Below are 22,149 nucleotides of genomic sequence, written 5' to 3'. Positions count from 1 at the left end.
ATTATTATTATTATTATTATACTTTAGGTTTTATGGTACATGTGCCCAATGTGCAGGTAAGTTACATATGTATACATGTGCCATGCTGGTGCTCTGCACCCACCAACTCGTCATCTAGCATTAGGTATATCTCCCAATGTTATCCCTCCCCCCTCCCCCCAACCCACAACAGTCCCTGAAGTGTGATGTTCCCCTTCCTGTGTCCATGTGTTCTCATTGTTCAATTCCCACCTATGAGTGAGAATATGCGGTGTTTGGTTTTTTGTTCTTGCGATAGTTTACTGAGAATGATGATTTCCAATTTCATCCATGTCCCTACAAAGGACATGAACTCATCATTTCTTATGGCTGCATAGTATTCCATGGTGTAGATGTGCCACATTTTCTTAATCCAGTCTATCATTGTTGGACATTTGGGTTGGTTCCAAGTCTTTGCTATTGTGAATAATGCGGCAATAAACATACGTGTGCATGTGTCTTTATAGCAGCATGATTTATAGTCCTTTGGGTATATACCCAGTAATGGGATGGCTGGGTCGAATGGAATTTCTAGTTCTAGATCCCTGAGGAATCGCCACACTGACTTCCACAAGGGTTGAACTAGTTTACAGTCCCACCAACAGTGTAAAAGTGTTCCTATTTCTCCACATCCTCTCCAGCACCTGTTGTTTCCTGACTTTTTAATGATCGCCATTCTAACTGGTGTGAGATGGTATCTCATTGTGGTTTTGATTTGCATTTCTCTGATGGCCAGTGATGGTGAGCATTTTTTCATGTGTCTTTTGGCTGCATAAATGTCTTCTTTTGAGAAGTGTCTGTTCATGTCCTTCGCCCACTTTTTGATGGGGTTGTTTGTTTTTTTCTTGTAAATTTGTTGGAGTTCATTGTAGATTCTGGATATTAGCCCTTTGTCAGATGAGTAGGTTGCGAAAATTTTCTCCCATTTTGTAGGTTGCCTGTTCACTCTGATGGTAGTTTCCTTTGCTGTGCAGAAGCTCTTTAGTTTAATTAGATCCCATTTGTCAATTTTGGCTTTTGTTGCCATTGCTTTTGGTGTTTTAGACATGAAGTCCTTGCCCATGCCTATGTCCTGAATGGTATTGCCTAGGTTTTCTTCTAGGGTTTTTATGGTTTTAGGTCTAACATTTAAGTCTTTAATCCATCTTGAATTGATTTTTGTATAAGGTGTAAGGAAGGGATCCAGTTTCAGCTTTCTACATATGGCTAGCCAGTTTTCCCAGCACCATTTATTAAATAGGGAATCCTTTCCCCATTGCTTGTTTTTCTCAGGTTTGTCAAAGATCAGATGGTTGTAGATATGTGGCATTATTTCTGACGGCTCTGTTCTGTTCCATTGATCTATATCTCTGTTTTGGTACCAGTACCATGCTGTTTTGGTTACTGTAGCCTTGTAGTATAGTTTGAAGTCAGGTAGCGTGATGCCTCCAGCTTTGTTCTTTTGGCTTAGGATTGACTTGGCGATGCGGGCTCTTTTTTGGTTCCATATGAACTTTAAAGTAGTTTTTTCCAATTCTGTGAAGAAAGTCATTGGTAGCTTGATGGGGATGGCATTGAATCTGTAAATTACCTTGGGAAGGATGGCCATTTTCATGATATTGATTCTTCCTACCCATGAGCATGGAATGTTCTTCCATTTGTTTGTATCCTCTTTTATTTCCTTGAGCAGGGGTTTGTAGTTCTCCTTGAAGAGGTCTTTCACATCCCTTGTAAGTTGGATTCCTAGGTATTTTATTCTCTTTGAAGCAATTGTGAATGGGAGTTCACTCATGATTTGGCTCTCTGTTTGTCTGTTATTGATGTATAAGAATGCTTGTGATTTTTGCACATTGATTTTGTATCCTGAGACTTTGCTGAAGTTGCTTATCAGCTTAAGGAGATTTTGGGCTGAGACAATGGGGTTTTCTAGATATACTATCATGTCATCTGCAAACAGGGACAATTTGACTTCCTCTTTTCCTAATTGAATACCCTTGATTTCCTTCTCCTGCCTAATTGCCCTGGCCAGAACTTCCAACACTATGTTGAATAGAAGTGGCGAGAGAGGGCATCCCTGTCTTGTGCCAGTTTTCAAAGGGAATGCTTCCAGTTTTTGCCCATTCAGTATGATATTGGCTGTGGGTTTGTCATAAATAGCTCTTATTATTTTGAGATACGTCCCATCAATTCCTAATTTATTGAGAGTTTTTAGCATGAAGGGTTGTTGAATTTTGTCAAAGGCCTTTTCTGCATCTATTGAGATAATCATGTGGTTTTTGTCTTTGGTTCTGTTTATATGCTGGATTACATTTATTGATTTGCGTATATTGAACCAGCCTTGCATCCCAGGGATGAAGCCCACTTGATCATGGTGGATAAGCTTTTTGATGTGCTGCTGGATTCTGTTTGCCAGTATTTTATTGAGGATTTTTGCATCAATGTTCATCAAGGATATTGGTCTAAAATTCTCTTTTTTTGTTGTGTCTCTGCCAGGCTTTGGTATCAGGATGATGCTGGCCTCATAAAATGAGTTAGGGAGGATTCCCTCTTTTTCTATTGATTGGAATAGTTTCAGAAGGAATGGTACCAGCTCCTCCTTGTACCTCTGGTAGAATTCGGCTGTGAACCCATCTGGTCCTGGACTTTTTTTGGTTGGTAAGCTATTGATTATTGCCATAATTTCAGCTCCTGTTATTGGTCTATTCAGAGATTGAACTTCTTCTTGGTTTAGTCTTGGGAGGGTGTATGTGTTGAGGAATTTATCCATTTCTTCTAGATTTTCTAGTTTATTTGCATAGAGGTGTTTGTAATATTCTCTGATGGTAGTTTGTATTTCCGTGGGATCGGTGGTGATATCCCCTTTGTCATTTTTTATTGCATCTATTTGATTCTTCTCTCTTTTTTTCTTTATTAATCTTGCTAGCGGTCTATCAATTTTGTTGATCCTTTCAAAAAACCAGCTCCTGGATTCATTTATTTTTTGAAGGGTTTTTTGTGTCTCTATTTCCTTCAGTTCTGCTCTGATTTTAGTTATTTCTTGCCTTCTGCTAGCTTTTGAATGTGTTTGCTCCTGCTTTTCTAGTTCTTTTAATTGTGATGTTAGGGTGTCAATTTTGGATCTTTCCTGCTTTCTCTTGTGGGCATTTAGTGCTATAAATTTCCCTCTACACACTGCTTTGAATGCATCCCAGAGATTCTGGTATGTTGTGTCTTGGTTCTCGTTGGTTTCAAAGAACATCTTTATTTCTGCCTTCATTTCGTTATGTACCCAGTAGTCATTCAGGAGCAGGTTGTTCAGTTTCCACGTAGTTGAGCGGTTTTGAGTGAGATTCTTAATCCTGAGTTCTAGCTTGATTGCACTGTGATCTGAGAGACAGTTTGTTACAATTTCTGTTCTTTTACATTTATTGAGGAGAGCTTTACTTCCAAGGATATGGTCAATTTTGGAATAGGTGTGGTGTGGTGCTGAAAAAAATGTATATTCTGTTGATTTGGGGTGGAGAGCTCTGTAGATGTCTATTAGGTCTGCTTGGTGCAGAGCTGAGTTCAATTCCTGGGTATCCTTGTTGACTTTCTGTCTCGTTGATCTGTCTAATGTTGACAGTGGGGTGTTAAAGTCTCCCATTATTAATGTGTGGGAGTCTAAGTCTCTTTGTAGGTCACTCAGGACTTGCTTTATGAATCTGGGTGCTCCTGTATTGGGTGCATATATATTTAGGATAGTTAGCTCTTCTTGTTGAATTAATCCCTTTACCATTATGTAATGGCCTTCTTTGTCTCTTTTGATCTTTGTTAGTTTAAAGTCTGTTTTATCAGAGACTAGGATTGCAACCCCTGCCTTTTTTTGTTTTCCATTTGCTTGGTAGATCTTCCTCCATCCTTTTATTTTGAACCTATGTGTGTCTCTGCACGTGAGATGGGTTTCCTGAATACAGCACACTGATGGGTCTTGAGTCTTTATCCAATTTGCCAGTCTGTGTCTTTTAATTGGACCATTTAGTCCATTTACATTTAAAGTTAATATTGTTATGTGTGAATTTGATCCTGTCATTATGATGTTAGCTCGATGTTTTGCTCGTTAGTTGACGCAGTCTCTTCCTAGTCTCAATGGTCTTTACATTTCGGTATGATTTTGCAGTGGCTGGTACCGGTTGTGCCTTTCCATGTTTAGCGCTTCCTTCAAGAGCTCTTTTAGGGCAGGCCTGGTGGTGACAAAATCTCTCAGCATTTGCTTGTCTGTAAAGTATTTTATTTCTCCTTCACTTATGAAGCTTAGTTTGGCAGGATATGAAATTCTGGGTTGAAAATTCTTTTCTTTAAGAATGTTGAATATTGGCCCCCAATCTCTTCTGGCTTGTAGGGTTTCTGCCGAGAGATCCGCTGTTAGTCTGATGGGCTTCCCTTTGATGGTAACCCGTCCTTTCTCTCTGGCTGCCCTTAACATTTTTTCCTTCATTTCAACTTTGGTGAATCTGACAATTATGTGTCTTGGAGTTGCTCTTCTCGAAGAGTATCTTTGTGGTGTTCTCTGTATTTCCTGAATCTGAATGTTGGCCTGCCTTGCTAAATTGGGGAAGTTCTCCTGGATAATATCCTGCAGAGTGTTTTCCAACTTGTTTCCATTCTCCCCATCACTTTCAGGTACACCAATCAGACGTAGATTTGGTCTTTTCACATAGTCCCACATTTCTTGGAGGCTTTGCTCGTTTCTTTTTATTCTTTTTTCTCTAAACTTCCCTTCTCGCTTCATTTCATTCATTTCATCTTCCAGGGCTGATACCCTTTCTTCCATTTGATCGCATCGGCTCCTGAGGCTTCTGCATTCTTCACGTAGTTCTCGAGCCTTGGTTTTCAGCTCCATCAGCTCCTTTAAGCACTTCTCTGTATTGGTTATTCTAGTTATACATTCTTCTAAATTTTTTTCAAAGTTTTCAACTTCTTTGCCTTTGGATTGAATATCCTCCTGTAGCTCGGAGTAATTTGATCGTCTGAAGCCTTCTTCTCTCAGCTCGTCAAAGTCATTCTCCGTCCAGCTTTGTTCCGTTGCTGGTGAGGAACTGCGTTCCTTTGGAGGAGGAGAGGTACTCTGGTTTTTAGAGTTTCCAGTTTTTCTGCTCTGTTTTTTCCCCATCTTTGTGGTTTTATCTACTTTTGGTCTTTGATGATGGTGATGTACAGATGGGTTTTTGGTGTGGATGTCCTTTCTGTTAGTTTTCCTTCTAACAGACAGAACCCTCAGCTGCAGGTCTGTTGGAGTACCTGGCCGGCCGTGTGAGGTGTCAGTCTGCCCCTGCTGGGGGGTGCCTCCCAGTTAGGCTGCTCGGGGGTCAGGGGTCAGGGACCCACTTGAGGAGGCAGTCAGCCCGTTCTCAGATCTCCAGCTGCGTGCTGGGAGAACCACTGCTCTCCTCACAGCTGTCAGACAGGGACATTTAAGTCTGCAGAGGTTACTGCTGTCTTTTTGTTTGTCTGTGCCCTGCCCTCAGAGGTGGAGCCTACAGAGGCAGGCAGGCCTCCTTGAGCTGTGGTGGGCTCCACCCAGTTCAAGCTTCCAGGCTGCTTTGTTTATGTAAGCGAGCCTGGGCAATGGCGGGCGCCCCTCCCCCAGCCTCGCTGCCGACTTGCTGTTTGATCTCAGACTGCTGTGCTAGCAATCAGCGAGACTCCGTGGGCGTAGGACCCTCTGAGCCAGGTGCGGGCCATAGTCTCCTGGGGCACCGTTTCCTAAGCCCGTCGGAAAAGCACAGTATTCGGGTGGGAGTGGCCCGATTTTCCAGGTGCTGTCTGTCACCCCTGGAAGGGGAACTCCCTGACCCCTTGCGCTTCCCGAGTGAGGCAATGCCTCGCCCCTGCTTCGGCTGGCGCACGGGGCGCTCACCCACTGACCTGCGCCCACTGTCTGGCACTCACTAGTGAGATGAGCACGGTACCTCAGATGGAAATGCAGAAATCACCCGTCTTCTGCGTTGCTCGCGCTGGGAGCTGTAGACCGGAGCTGTTCCTATTCGGCCATCTTGGCTCCTCCCCCACGATGTGTGCTTTCAACTCACAGTGTTCCACCTTTCTTTTGAAAGAGCAGTTTTGAAACACTCTTTTTAAAGTTTCTGCAAGTGGATATTTGGAGCTCTTTCAGGCCTTGGTTGGAAAGGTGAATATCTTCACACAAAAACTAGACAGAAGCATTCTCAGAAACTGCTTTGTGTTGTGTGCGCTCAACACACAGAGTTGAACCCTGCTTTTGATAGAGCACTTTAGAAACACTCTCTTTGCAGAATTTGCAAGTGTTCATTTGGAGCGCTTTGAAGCGTACGGTGGAAAAGGAAACAACTTCACATAAAAACTAAACAGAAGCACTCTAAGAAACAGCTTTCTGATGTGTGCATTCAACTAACAGAGTGGAACCTTCCTTTGGATAGAGCAGCTTTGTAACAGTGTATTTGCAGAAACTGCAAGAGGATATTTGGAGCTCTTTGAAGCGTTCGTGGGAAACGGGACTGTCTTCACATGAAAACGAGACAGAAGTGTTCTCTGAAACTGCTTTGTGTTGTATGCATTCAACTCACACAGGTGAACCTTTCTTTGGATAGAGCAGTTTGAAACACTCTTTTCGTAGAATCTGCAAGTGTTCATTCGGTGGGCTTTGAGGCCTATGGTGGAATAGGAAACATCTTCACATAAAACCTAGACAGAAGCATTCTTTGAAACTTCTTTATGATGTGTGCATTCAACTCACAGAGTTGAACCTTCCTTTTCATGGAGCAGTTTGGGAAGAGCCTTTGTGCAGCCTCTGCAAGTGGATATTTGGAGCTCTTTCAGGCCTTCGTTAGAAACGGGAATATCTTCCCATAAAAACTGGACAGAAGCATTCTCACAAACTGCTTTGTGATGTGTGTGTTCAACTCACAGAGTGGAACCGTTCCTGTGCTAGAGCAGTTTTGAAACACTCTTTTTGTAGAATCTGCAAGTGTTCGTTTGGAGCGCTTTGAGGCCTATGGTGGAAAAGGAAATATCTTCACATAGAAACGAGACAGAAGCCTTCTCAGAAACCTCTTTATGATGTGTGCATTCAACTCAGAGAGATAAGCCTTCCTTTTGATAGAGCAGTTTTGAAACTCTGTTTTTGCAGAATCTGCAAGTGGATATTTGGAGCCCTTTCAGGCCTTCGTTGGCAACGGGAATATCTTCACATGAAAACGAAACAGAAGCGTTCTGTGAAACTGCTTTGTGTAGTATGAATCCAACTCACAGAGTTGAACACTTCTTTTGAAGGAGCAGTTTTGAAACACTCTTTTGGTAGAATCTGCAATTGTTCATTAGGAGCGCTTTGAGGCCTATGGTGGAAGACTAAATACCTTCCCATAATATCCAGACACAAGCATTCTCTGAAAGTTCTTTACGATGTGTGCTTTCAACTCACAGTGTTCCACCTTTCTTTTGAAAGAGCAGTTTTGAAACACTCTTTTTAAAGTTTCTGCAAGTGGATATTTGGAGCTCTTTCAGGCCTTGGTTGGAAAGGTGAATATCTTCACACAAAAACTAGACAGAAGCATTCTCAGAAACTGCTTTGTGTTGTGTGCGCTCAACACACAGAGTTGAACCCTGCTTTTGATAGAGCACTTTAGAAACACTCTCTTTGCAGAATTTGCAAGTGTTCATTTGGAGCGCTTTGAAGCGTACGGTGGAAAAGGAAACAACTTCACATAAAAACTAAACAGAAGCACTCTAAGAAACAGCTTTCTGATGTGTGCATTCAACTAACAGAGTGGAACCTTCCTTTGGATAGAGCAGCTTTGTAACAGTGTATTTGCAGAAACTGCAAGAGGATATTTGGAGCTCTTTGAAGCGTTCGTGGGAAACGGGACTGTCTTCACATAAAAACGAGACAGAAGTGTTCTCTGAAACTGCTTTGTGTTGTATGCATTCAACTCACACAGGTGAACCTTTCTTTGGATAGAGCAGTTTGAAACACTCTTTTCGTAGAATCTGCAAGTGTTCATTCGGTGGGCTTTGAGGCCTATGGTGGAATAGGAAACATCTTCACATAAAACCTAGACAGAAGCATTCTTTGAAACTTCTTTATGATGTGTGCATTCAACTCACAGAGTTGAACCTTCCTTTTCATGGAGCAGTTTGGGAAGAGCCTTTGTGCAGCCTCTGCAAGTGGATATTTGGAGCTCTTTCAGGCCTTCGTTAGAAACGGGAATATCTTCCCATAAAAACTGGACAGAAGCATTCTCACAAACTGCTTTGTGATGTGTGTGTTCAACTCACAGAGTGGAACCTTTCCTGTGCTAGAGCAGTTTTGAAACACCCTTTTGGAGAATCTGCAAGTGTTCGTTTGGAGCGCTTTGAGGCCTATGGTGGAAAAGGAAATATCTTCACATAGAAACGAGACAGAAGCCTTCTCAGAAACCTCTTTATGATGTGTGCATTCAACTCAGAGAGATAAGCCTTCCTTTTGATAGAGCAGATTTGAAACTCTGTTTTTGCAGAATCTGCAAGTGGATATTTGGAGCCCTTTCAGGCCTTCGTTGGAAACGGGAATATCTTCACATGAAAACGAAACAGAAGCGTTCTGTGAAACTGCTTTGTGTAGTATGAATCCAACTCACAGAGTTGAACACTTCTTTTGAAGGAGCAGTTTTGAAACACTCTTTTGGTAGAATCTGCAATTGTTCATTAGGAGCGCTTTGAGGCCTATGGTGGAAGACTAAATACCTTCCCATAATATCCAGACACAAGCATTCTCTGAAAGTTCTTTAGGATGTGCGCTTTCAACTCACAGTGTTCCACCTTTCTTTTGAAAGAGCAGTTTTGAAACACTCTTTTTAAAGTTTCTGCAAGTGGATATTTGGAGCTCTTTCGGGCCTTGGTTTGAAACGTGAATATCTTCACACGAAAACTAGACAGAAGCATTCTCAGAAACTGCTTTGTGTTGTGTGCACTCAACACACAGAGTTGAACCCTGCTTTTGATAGAGCACTTTAGAAACACTCTCTTTGCAGAATTTGCAAGTGTTCATTTGGAGCGCTTTGAAGCGTACGGTGGAAAAGGAAACAACTTCACATAAAAACTAAACAGAAGCACTCTAAGAAACAGCTTTCTGATGTGTGCATTCAACTAACAGAGTGGAACCTTCCTTTGGATAGAGCAGCTTTGTAACAGTGTATTTGCAGAAACTGCAAGAGGATATTTGGAGCTCTTTGAAGCGTTCGTGGGAAACGGGACTGTCTTCACATGAAAACGAGACAGAAGTGTTCTCTGAAACTGCTTTGTGTTGTATGCATTCAACTCACACAGGTGAACCTTTCTTTGGATAGAGCAGTTTGAAACACTCTTTTCGTAGAATCTGCAAGTGTTCATTCGGTGGGCTTTGAGGCCTATGGTGGAATAGGAAACATCTTCACATAAAACCTAGACAGAAGCATTCTTTGAAACTTCTTTATGATGTGTGCATTCAACTCAGAGAGTTGAACCTTCCTTTTCATGGAGCAGTTTGGGAAGAGCCTTTGTGCAGCCTCTGCAAGTGGATATTTGGAGCTCTTTCAGGCCTTCGTTAGAAACGGGAATATCTTCCCATAAAAACTGGACAGAAGCATTCTCACAAACTGCTTTGTGATGTGTGTGTTCAACTCACAGAGTGGAACCTTTCCTTTGCTAGAGCAGTTTTGAAACACTCTTTTTGTGGAATCTGCAAGTGTTCGTTTGGAGCGCTTTGAGGCCTATGGTGGAAAAGGAAATATCTTCACATAGAAACGAGACAGAAGCCTTCTCAGAAACCTCTTTATGATGTGTGCATTCAACTCAGAGAGATAAGCCTTCCTTTTGATAGAGCAGTTTTGAAACTCTGTTTTTGCAGAATCTGCAAGTGGATATTTGGAGCCCTTTCAGGCCTTCGTTGGAAACGGGAATATCTTCACATGAAAACGAAACAGAAGCGTTCTGTGAAACTGCTTTGTGTAGTATGAATCCAACTCACAGAGTTGAACACTTCTTTTGAAGGAGCAGTTTTGACACACTCTTTTGGTAGAATCTGCAATTGTTCATTAGGAGCGCTTTGAGGCCTATGGTGGAAGACTAAATACCTTCAAATAATATCCAGACACAAGCATTCTCTGAAAGTTCTTTAGGATGTGTGCTTTCAACTCACTGTGTTCCACCTTTCTTTTGAAAGAGCAGTTTTGAAACACTCTTTTTAAAGTTTCTGCAAGTGGATATTTGGAGCTCTTTCAGGCCTTGGTTGGAAACGTGAATATCTTCACACAAAAACTAGACAGAAGCATTCTCAGAAACTGCTTTGTGTTGTGTGCACTCAACACACAGAGTTGAACCCTGCTTTTGATAGAGCACTTTAGAAACACTCTCTTTGCAGAATTTGCAAGTGTTCATTTGGAGCGCTTTGAAGCGTACGGTGGAAAAGGAAACAACTTCACATAAAAACTAAACAGAAGCACTCTAAGAAACAGCTTTCTGATGTGTGCATTCAACTAACAGAGTGGAACCTTCCTTTGGATAGAGCAGCTTTGTAACAGAGTATTTGCAGAAACTGCAAGAGGATATTTGGAGCTCTTTGAAGCGTTCGTGGGAAACGGGACTGTCTTCACATGAAAACGAGACAGAAGTGTTCTCTGAAACTGCTTTGTGTTGTATGCATTCAACTCACACAGGTGAACCTTTCTTTGGATAGAGCAGTTTGAAACACTCTTTTCGTAGAATCTGCAAGTGTTCATTCGGTGGGCTTTGAGGCCTATGGTGGAATAGGAAACATCTTCACATAAAACCTAGACAGAAGCATTCTTTGAAACTTCTTTATGATGTGTGCATTCAACTCACAGAGTTGAACCTTCCTTTTCATGGAGCAGTTTGGGAAGAGCCTTTGTGCAGCCTCTGCAAGTGGATATTTGGAGCTCTTTCAGGCCTTCGTTAGAAACGGGAATATCTTCCCATAAAAACTGGACAGAAGCATTCTCACAAACTGCTTTGTGATGTGTGTGTTCAACTCACAGAGTGGAACCTTTCCTTTGCTAGAGCAGTTTTGAAACACTCTTTTTGTGGAATCTGCAAGTGTTCGTTTGGAGCGCTTTGAGGCCTATGGTGGAAAAGGAAATATCTTCACATAGAAACGAGACAGAAGCCTTCTCAGAAACCTCTTTATGATGTGTGCATTCAACTCAGAGAGATAAGCCTTCCTTTTGATAGAGCAGTTTTGAAACTCTGTTTTTGCAGAATCTGCAAGTGGATATTTGGAGCCCTTTCAGGCCTTCGTTGGAAACGGGAATATCTTCACATGAAAACGAAACAGAAGCGTTCTGTGAAACTGCTTTGTGTAGTATGAATCCAACTCACAGAGTTGAACACTTCTTTTGAAGGAGCAGTTTTGAAACACTCTTTTGGTAGAATCTGCAATTGTTCATTAGGAGCGCTTTGAGGCTTATGGTGGAAGACTAAATACCTTCCCATAATATCCAGACACAAGCATTCTCTGGAAGTTCTTTAGGATGTGCGCTTTCAACTCACAGTGTTCCACCTTTCTCTTGAAAGAGCAGTTTTGAAACACTCTTTTTAAAGTTTCTGCAAGTGGATATTTGGAGCTCTTTCGGGCCTTGGTTGGAAACGTGAATATCTTCACACAAAAACTAGACAGAAGCATTCTCAGAAACTGCTTTGTGTTGTGTGCGCTCAACACACAGAGTTGAACCCTGCTTTTGATAGAGCACTTTAGAAACACTCTCTTTGCAGAATTTGCAAGTGTTCATTTGGAGCGCTTTGAAGCGTACGGTGGAAAAGGAAACAACTTCACATAAAAACTAAACAGAAGCACTCTAAGAAACAGCTTTCTGATGTCTGCATTCAACTAACAGAGTGGAACCTTCCTTTGGATAGAGCAGCTTTGTAACAGTGTATTTGCAGAAACTGCAAGAGGATATTTGGAGCTCTTTGAAGCGTTCGTGGGAAACGGGACTATCTTCACATAAAAACGAGACAGAAGTGTTCTCTGAAACTGCTTTGTGTTGTATACATTCAACTCACACAGGTGAACCTTTCTTTGGATAGAGCAGTTTGAAACACTCTTTTCGTAGAATCTGCAAGTGTTCATTCGGTGGGCTTTGAGGCCTATGGTGGAATAGGAAACATCTTCACATAAAACCTAGACAGAAGCATTCTTTGAAACTTCTTTATGATGTGTGCATTCAACTCACAGAGTTGAACCTTCCTTTTCATGGAGCAGTTTGGGAAGAGCCTTTGTGCAGCCTCTGCAAGTGGATATTTGGAGCTCTTTCAGGCCTTCGTTAGAAACGGGAATATCTTCCCATAAAAACTGGACAGAAGCATTCTCACAAACTGCTTTGTGATGTGTGTGTTCAACTCACAGAGTGGAAGCTTTCCTGTGCTAGAGCAGTTTTGAAACACTCTTTTTGTAGAATCTGCAAGTGTTCGTTTGGAGCGCTTTGAGGCCTATGGTGGAAAAGGAAATATCTTCACATAGAAACGAGACAGAAGCCTTCTCAGAAACCTCTTTATGATGTGTGCATTCAACTCAGAGAGATAAGCCTTCCTTTTGATAGAGCAGTTTTGAAACTCTGTTTTTGCAGAATCTGCAAGTGGATATTTGGAGCCCTTTCAGGCCTTCGTTGGAAACGGGAATATCTTCACATGAAAACGAAACAGAAGCGTTCTGTGAAACTGCTTTGTGTAGTATGAATCCAACTCACAGAGTTGAACACTTCTTTTGAAGGAGCAGTTTTGAAACACTCTTTTGGTAGAATCTGCAATTGTTCATTAGGAGCGCTTTGAGGCCTATGGTGGAAGACTAAATACCTTCACATAATATCCAGACACAAGCATTCTCTGAAAGTTCTTTACGATGTGTGCTTTCAACTCACAGTGTTCCACCTTTCTTTTGAAAGAGCAGTTTTGAAACACTCTTTTTAAAGTTTCTGCAAGTGGATATTTGGAGCTCTTTCGGGCCTTGGTTGGAAACGTGAATATCTTCACACAAAAACTAGACAGAAGCATTCTCAGAAACTGCTTTGTGTTGTGTGCGCTCAACACACAGAGTTGAACCCTGCTTTTGATAGAGCACTTTAGAAACACTCTCTTTGCAGAATTTGCAAGTGTTCATTTGGAGCGCTTTGAAGCGTACGGTGGAAAAGGAAACAACTTCACATAAAAACTAAACAGAAGCACTCTAAGAAACAGCTTTCTGATGTGTGCATTCAACTAACAGAGTGGAACCTTCCTTTGGATAGAGCAGCTTTGTAACAGTGTATTTGCAGAAACTGCAAGAGGATATTTGGAGCTCTTTGAAGCGTTCGTGGGAAACGGGACTATCTTCACATAAAAACGAGACAGAAGTGTTCTCTGAAACTGCTTTGTGTTGTATGCATTCAACTCACAAAGGTGAACCTTTCTTTGGATAGAGCAGTTTGAAACACTCTTTTCGTAGAATCTGCAAGTGTTCATTCGGTGGGCTTTGAGGCCTATGGTGGAATAGGAAACATCTTCACATAAAACCTAGACAGAAGCATTCTTTGAAACTTCTTTATGATGTGTGCATTCAACTCACAGAGTTGAACCTTCCTTTTCATGGAGCAGTTTGGGAAGAGCCTTTGTGCAGCCTCTGCAAGTGGATATTTGGAGCTCTTTCAGGCCTTCGTTAGAAACGGGAATATCTTCCCATAAAAACTGGACAGAAGCATTCTCACAAACTGCTTTGTGATGTGTGTGTTCAACTCACAGAGTGGAACCTTTCCTTTGCTAGAGCAGTTTTGAAACACTCTTTTTGTGGAATCTGCAAGTGTTCGTTTGGAGCGCTTTGAGGCCTATGGTGGAAAAGGAAATATCTTCACATAGAAACGAGACAGAAGCCTTCTCAGAAACCTCTTTATGATGTGTGCATTCAACTCAGAGAGATAAGCCTTCCTTTTGATAGAGCAGTTTTGAAACTCTGTTTTTGCAGAATCTGCAAGTGGATATTTGGAGCCCTTTCAGGCCTTCGTTGGAAACGGGAATATCTTCACATGAAAACGAAACAGAAGCGTTCTGTGAAACTGCTTTGTGTAGTATGAATCCAACTCACAGAGTTGAACACTTCTTTTGAAGGAGCAGTTTTGAAACACTCTTTTGGTAGAATCTGCAATTGTTCATTAGGAGCGCTTTGAGGCCTATGGTGGAAGACTAAATACCTTCCCATAATATCCAGACACAAGCATTCTCTGAAAGTTCTTTACGATGTGTGCTTTCTTTTTTTTTTTTTTCTTTTATTGTAATTATTATTATTATTATTATTATTATACTTTAGGTTTTATGGTACATGTGCCCAATGTGCAGGTAAGTTACATATGTATACATGTGCCATGCTGGTGCTCTGCACCCACCAACTCGTCATCTAGCATTAGGTATATCTCCCAATGTTATCCCTCCCCCCTCCCCCCAACCCACAACAGTCCCTGAAGTGTGATGTTCCCCTTCCTGTGTCCATGTGTTCTCATTGTTCAATTCCCACCTATGAGTGAGAATATGCGGTGTTTGGTTTTTTGTTCTTGCGATAGTTTACTGAGAATGATGATTTCCAATTTCATCCATGTCCCTACAAAGGACATGAACTCATCATTTCTTATGGCTGCATAGTATTCCATGGTGTAGATGTGCCACATTTTCTTAATCCAGTCTATCATTGTTGGACATTTGGGTTGGTTCCAAGTCTTTGCTATTGTGAATAATGCGGCAATAAACATACGTGTGCATGTGTCTTTATAGCAGCATGATTTATAGTCCTTTGGGTATATACCCAGTAATGGGATGGCTGGGTCGAATGGAATTTCTAGTTCTAGATCCCTGAGGAATCGCCACACTGACTTCCACAAGGGTTGAACTAGTTTACAGTCCCACCAACAGTGTAAAAGTGTTCCTATTTCTCCACATCCTCTCCAGCACCTGTTGTTTCCTGACTTTTTAATGATCGCCATTCTAACTGGTGTGAGATGGTATCTCATTGTGGTTTTGATTTGCATTTCTCTGATGGCCAGTGATGGTGAGCATTTTTTCATGTGTCTTTTGGCTGCATAAATGTCTTCTTTTGAGAAGTGTCTGTTCATGTCCTTCGCCCACTTTTTGATGGGGTTGTTTGTTTTTTTCTTGTAAATTTGTTGGAGTTCATTGTAGATTCTGGATATTAGCCCTTTGTCAGATGAGTAGGTTGCGAAAATTTTCTCCCATTTTGTAGGTTGCCTGTTCACTCTGATGGTAGTTTCCTTTGCTGTGCAGAAGCTCTTTAGTTTAATTAGATCCCATTTGTCAATTTTGGCTTTTGTTGCCATTGCTTTTGGTGTTTTAGACATGAAGTCCTTGCCCATGCCTATGTCCTGAATGGTATTGCCTAGGTTTTCTTCTAGGGTTTTTATGGTTTTAGGTCTAACATTTAAGTCTTTAATCCATCTTGAATTGATTTTTGTATAAGGTGTAAGGAAGGGATCCAGTTTCAGCTTTCTACATATGGCTAGCCAGTTTTCCCAGCACCATTTATTAAATAGGGAATCCTTTCCCCATTGCTTGTTTTTCTCAGGTTTGTCAAAGATCAGATGGTTGTAGATATGTGGCATTATTTCTGACGGCTCTGTTCTGTTCCATTGATCTATATCTCTGTTTTGGTACCAGTACCATGCTGTTTTGGTTACTGTAGCCTTGTAGTATAGTTTGAAGTCAGGTAGCGTGATGCCTCCAGCTTTGTTCTTTTGGCTTAGGATTGACTTGGCGATGCGGGCTCTTTTTTGGTTCCATATGAACTTTAAAGTAGTTTTTTCCAATTCTGTGAAGAAAGTCATTGGTAGCTTGATGGGGATGGCATTGAATCTGTAAATTACCTTGGGAAGGATGGCCATTTTCATGATATTGATTCTTCCTACCCATGAGCATGGAATGTTCTTCCATTTGTTTGTATCCTCTTTTATTTCCTTGAGCAGGGGTTTGTAGTTCTCCTTGAAGAGGTCTTTCACATCCCTTGTAAGTTGGATTCCTAGGTATTTTATTCTCTTTGAAGCAATTGTGAATGGGAGTTCACTCATGATTTGGCTCTCTGTTTGTCTGTTATTGATGTATAAGAATGCTTGTGATTTTTGCACATTGATTTTGTATCCTGAGACTTTGCTGAAGTTGCTTATCAGCTTAAGGAGATTTTGGGCTGAGACAATGGGGTTTTCTAGATATACTATCATGTCATCTGCAAACAGGGACAATTTGACTTCCTCTTTTCCTAATTGAATACCCTTGATTTCCTTCTCCTGCCTAATTGCCCTGGCCAGAACTTCCAACACTATGTTGAATAGAAGTGGCGAGAGAGGGCATCCCTGTCTTGTGCCAGTTTTCAAAGGGAATGCTTCCAGTTTTTGCCCATTCAGTATGATATTGGCTGTGGGTTTGTCATAAATAGCTCTTATTATTTTGAGATACGTCCCATCAATTCCTAATTTATTGAGAGTTTTTAGCATGAAGGGTTGTTGAATTTTGTCAAAGGCCTTTTCTGCATCTATTGAGATAATCATGTGGTTTTTGTCTTTGGTTCTGTTTATATGCTGGATTACATTTATTGATTTGCGTATATTGAACCAGCCTTGCATCCCAGGGATGAAGCCCACTTGATCATGGTGGATAAGCTTTTTGATGTGCTGCTGGATTCTGTTTGCCAGTATTTTATTGAGGATTTTTGCATCAATGTTCATCAAGGATATTGGTCTAAAATTCTCTTTTTTTGTTGTGTCTCTGCCAGGCTTTGGTATCAGGATGATGCTGGCCTCATAAAATGAGTTAGGGAGGATTCCCTCTTTTTCTATTGATTGGAATAGTTTCAGAAGGAATGGTACCAGCTCCTCCTTGTACCTCTGGTAGAATTCGGCTGTGAACCCATCTGGTCCTGGACTTTTTTTGGTTGGTAAGCTATTGATTATTGCCATAATTTCAGCTCCTGTTATTGGTCTATTCAGAGATTGAACTTCTTCTTGGTTTAGTCTTGGGAGGGTGTATGTGTTGAGGAATTTATCCATTTCTTCTAGATTTTCTAGTTTATTTGCATAGAGGTGTTTGTAATATTCTCTGATGGTAGTTTGTATTTCCGTGGGATCGGTGGTGATATCCCCTTTGTCATTTTTTATTGCATCTATTTGATTCTTCTCTCTTTTTTTCTTTATTAATCTTGCTAGCGGTCTATCAATTTTGTTGATCCTTTCAAAAAACCAGCTCCTGGATTCATTTATTTTTTGAAGGGTTTTTTGTGTCTCTATTTCCTTCAGTTCTGCTCTGATTTTAGTTATTTCTTGCCTTCTGCTAGCTTTTGAATGTGTTTGCTCCTGCTTTTCTAGTTCTTTTAATTGTGATGTTAGGGTGTCAATTTTGGATCTTTCCTGCTTTCTCTTGTGGGCATTTAGTGCTATAAATTTCCCTCTACACACTGCTTTGAATGCATCCCAGAGATTCTGGTATGTTGTGTCTTGGTTCTCGTTGGTTTCAAAGAACATCTTTATTTCTGCCTTCATTTCGTTATGTACCCAGTAGTCATTCAGGAGCAGGTTGTTCAGTTTCCACGTAGTTGAGCGGTTTTGAGTGAGATTCTTAATCCTGAGTTCTAGCTTGATTGCACTGTGATCTGAGAGACAGTTTGTTACAATTTCTGTTCTTTTACATTTATTGAGGAGAGCTTTACTTCCAAGGATATGGTCAATTTTGGAATAGGTGTGGTGTGGTGCTGAAAAAAATGTATATTCTGTTGATTTGGGGTGGAGAGCTCTGTAGATGTCTATTAGGTCTGCTTGGTGCAGAGCTGAGTTCAATTCCTGGGTATCCTTGTTGACTTTCTGTCTCGTTGATCTGTCTAATGTTGACAGTGGGGTGTTAAAGTCTCCCATTATTAATGTGTGGGAGTCTAAGTCTCTTTGTAGGTCACTCAGGACTTGCTTTATGAATCTGGGTGCTCCTGTATTGGGTGCATATATATTTAGGATAGTTAGCTCTTCTTGTTGAATTAATCCCTTTACCATTATGTAATGGCCTTCTTTGTCTCTTTTGATCTTTGTTAGTTTAAAGTCTGTTTTATCAGAGACTAGGATTGCAACCCCTGCCTTTTTTTGTTTTCCATTTGCTTGGTAGATCTTCCTCCATCCTTTTATTTTGAACCTATGTGTGTCTCTGCACGTGAGATGGGTTTCCTGAATACAGCACACTGATGGGTCTTGAGTCTTTATCCAATTTGCCAGTCTGTGTCTTTTAATTGGACCATTTAGTCCATTTACATTTAAAGTTAATATTGTTATGTGTGAATTTGATCCTGTCATTATGATGTTAGCTCGATGTTTTGCTCGTTAGTTGACGCAGTCTCTTCCTAGTCTCAATGGTCTTTACATTTCGGTATGATTTTGCAGTGGCTGGTACCGGTTGTGCCTTTCCATGTTTAGCGCTTCCTTCAAGAGCTCTTTTAGGGCAGGCCTGGTGGTGACAAAATCTCTCAGCATTTGCTTGTCTGTAAAGTATTTTATTTCTCCTTCACTTATGAAGCTTAGTTTGGCAGGATATGAAATTCTGGGTTGAAAATTCTTTTCTTTAAGAATGTTGAATATTGGCCCCCAATCTCTTCTGGCTTGTAGGGTTTCTGCCGAGAGATCCGCTGTTAGTCTGATGGGCTTCCCTTTGATGGTAACCCGTCCTTTCTCTCTGGCTGCCCTTAACATTTTTTCCTTCATTTCAACTTTGGTGAATCTGACAATTATGTGTCTTGGAGTTGCTCTTCTCGAAGAGTATCTTTGTGGTGTTCTCTGTATTTCCTGAATCTGAATGTTGGCCTGCCTTGCTAAATTGGGGAAGTTCTCCTGGATAATATCCTGCAGAGTGTTTTCCAACTTGTTTCCATTCTCCCCATCACTTTCAGGTACACCAATCAGACATAGATTTGGTCTTTTCACATAGTCCCACATTTCTTGGAGGCTTTGCTCGTTTCTTTTTATTCTTTTTTCTCTAAACTTCCCTTCTCGCTTCATTTCATTCATTTCATCTTCCAGGGCTGATACCCTTTCTTCCATTTGATCGCATCGGCTCCTGAGGCTTCTGCATTCTTCACGTAGTTCTCGAGCCTTGGTTTTCAGCTCCATCAGCTCCTTTAAGCACTTCTCTGTATTGGTTATTCTAGTTATACATTCTTCTAAATTTTTTTCAAAGTTTTCAACTTCTTTGCCTTTGGATTGAATATCCTCCTGTAGCTCGGAGTAATTTGATCGTCTGAAGCCTTCTTCTCTCAGCTCGTCAAAGTCATTCTCCGTCCAGCTTTGTTCCGTTGCTGGTGAGGAACTGCGTTCCTTTGGAGGAGGAGAGGTACTCTGGTTTTTAGAGTTTCCAGTTTTTCTGCTCTGTTTTTTCCCCATCTTTGTGGTTTTATCTACTTTTGGTCTTTGATGATGGTGATGTACAGATGGGTTTTTGGTGTGGATGTCCTTTCTGTTAGTTTTCCTTCTAACAGACAGAACCCTCAGCTGCAGGTCTGTTGGAGTACCTGGCCGGCCGTGTGAGGTGTCAGTCTGCCCCTGCTGGGGGGTGCCTCCCAGTTAGGCTGCTCGGGGGTCAGGGGTCAGGGACCCACTTGAGGAGGCAGTCAGCCCGTTCTCAGATCTCCAGCTGCGTGCTGGGAGAACCACTGCTCTCCTCACAGCTGTCAGACAGGGACATTTAAGTCTGCAGAGGTTACTGCTGTCTTTTTGTTTGTCTGTGCCCTGCCCTCAGAGGTGGAGCCTACAGAGGCAGGCAGGCCTCCTTGAGCTGTGGTGGGCTCCACCCAGTTCAAGCTTCCAGGCTGCTTTGTTTATGTAAGCGAGCCTGGGCAATGGCGGGCGCCCCTCCCCCAGCCTCGCTGCCGACTTGCTGTTTGATCTCAGACTGCTGTGCTAGCAATCAGCGAGACTCCGTGGGCGTAGGACCCTCTGAGCCAGGTGCGGGCTATAGTCTCCTGGGGCACCGTTTCCTAAGCCCGTCGGAAAAGCACAGTATTCGGGTGGGAGTGGCCCGATTTTCCAGGTGCTGTCTGTCACCCCTGGAAGGGGAACTCCCTGACCCCTTGCGCTTCCCGAGTGAGGCAACGCCTCGCCCCTGCTTCGGCTGGCGAACGGGGCGCTCACCCACTGACCTGCGCCCACTGTCTGGCACTCACTAGTGAGATGAGCACGGTACCTCAGATGGAAATGCAGAAATCACCCGTCTTCTGCGTTGCTCGCGCTGGGAGCTGTAGACCGGAGCTGTTCCTATTCGGCCATCTTGGCTCCTCCCCCACGATGTGTGCTTTCAACTCACAGTGTTCCACCTTTCTTTTGAAAGAGCAGTTTTGAAACACTCTTTTTAAAGTTTCTGCAAGTGGATATTTGGAGCTCTTTCAGGCCTTGGTTGGAAAGGTGAATATCTTCACACAAAAACTAGACAGAAGCATTCTCAGAAACTGCTTTGTGTTGTGTGCGCTCAACACACAGAGTTGAACCCTGCTTTTGATAGAGCACTTTAGAAACACTCTCTTTGCAGAATTTGCAAGTGTTCATTTGGAGCGCTTTGAAGCGTACGGTGGAAAAGGAAACAACTTCACATAAAAACTAAACAGAAGCACTCTAAGAAACAGCTTTCTGATGTGTGCATTCAACTAACAGAGTGGAACCTTCCTTTGGATAGAGCAGCTTTGTAACAGTGTATTTGCAGAAACTGCAAGAGGATATTTGGAGCTCTTTGAAGCGTTCGTGGGAAACGGGACTGTCTTCACATGAAAACGAGACAGAAGTGTTCTCTGAAACTGCTTTGTGTTGTATGCATTCAACTCACACAGGTGAACCTTTCTTTGGATAGAGCAGTTTGAAACACTCTTTTCGTAGAATCTGCAAGTGTTCATTCGGTGGGCTTTGAGGCCTATGGTGGAATAGGAAACATCTTCACATAAAACCTAGACAGAAGCATTCTTTGAAACTTCTTTATGATGTGTGCATTCAACTCACAGAGTTGAACCTTCCTTTTCATGGAGCAGTTTGGGAAGAGCCTTTGTGCAGCCTCTGCAAGTGGATATTTGGAGCTCTTTCAGGCCTTCGTTAGAAACGGGAATATCTTCCCATAAAAACTGGACAGAAGCATTCTCACAAACTGCTTTGTGATGTGTGTGTTCAACTCACAGAGTGGAACCGTTCCTGTGCTAGAGCAGTTTTGAAACACTCTTTTTGTAGAATCTGCAAGTGTTCGTTTGGAGCGCTTTGAGGCCTATGGTGGAAAAGGAAATATCTTCACATAGAAACGAGACAGAAGCCTTCTCAGAAACCTCTTTATGATGTGTGCATTCAACTCAGAGAGATAAGCCTTCCTTTTGATAGAGCAGTTTTGAAACTCTGTTTTTGCAGAATCTGCAAGTGGATATTTGGAGCCCTTTCAGGCCTTCGTTGGCAACGGGAATATCTTCACATGAAAACGAAACAGAAGCGTTCTATGAAACTGCTTTGTGTAGTATGAATCCAACTCACAGAGTTGAACACTTCTTTTGAAGGAGCAGTTTTGAAACACTCTTTTGGTAGAATCTGCAATTGTTCATTAGGAGCGCTTTGAGGCCTATGGTGGAAGACTAAATACCTTCCCATAATATCCAGACACAAGCATTCTCTGAAAGTTCTTTACGATGTGTGCTTTCAACTCACAGTGTTCCACCTTTCTTTTGAAAGAGCAGTTTTGAAACACTCTTTTTAAAGTTTCTGCAAGTGGATATTTGGAGCTCTTTCAGGCCTTGGTTGGAAAGGTGAATATCTTCACACAAAAACTAGACAGAAGCATTCTCAGAAACTGCTTTGTGTTGTGTGCGCTCAACACACAGAGTTGAACCCTGCTTTTGATAGAGCACTTTAGAAACACTCTCTTTGCAGAATTTGCAAGTGTTCATTTGGAGCGCTTTGAAGCGTACGGTGGAAAAGGAAACAACTTCACATAAAAACTAAACAGAAGCACTCTAAGAAACAGCTTTCTGATGTGTGCATTCAACTAACAGAGTGGAACCTTCCTTTGGATAGAGCAGCTTTGTAACAGTGTATTTGCAGAAACTGCAAGAGGATATTTGGAGCTCTTTGAAGCGTTCGTGGGAAACGGGACTGTCTTCACATAAAAACG

Source organism: Pongo abelii, chromosome X (assembly GCF_028885655.2).
Source record: "Pongo abelii isolate AG06213 chromosome X, NHGRI_mPonAbe1-v2.0_pri, whole genome shotgun sequence".
Taxonomy (NCBI): Eukaryota; Metazoa; Chordata; class Mammalia; order Primates; family Hominidae; genus Pongo; species Pongo abelii.
The sequence above is the reverse complement of the archived record's forward strand: the minus strand, read 5'-3'. Positions refer to the sequence as shown.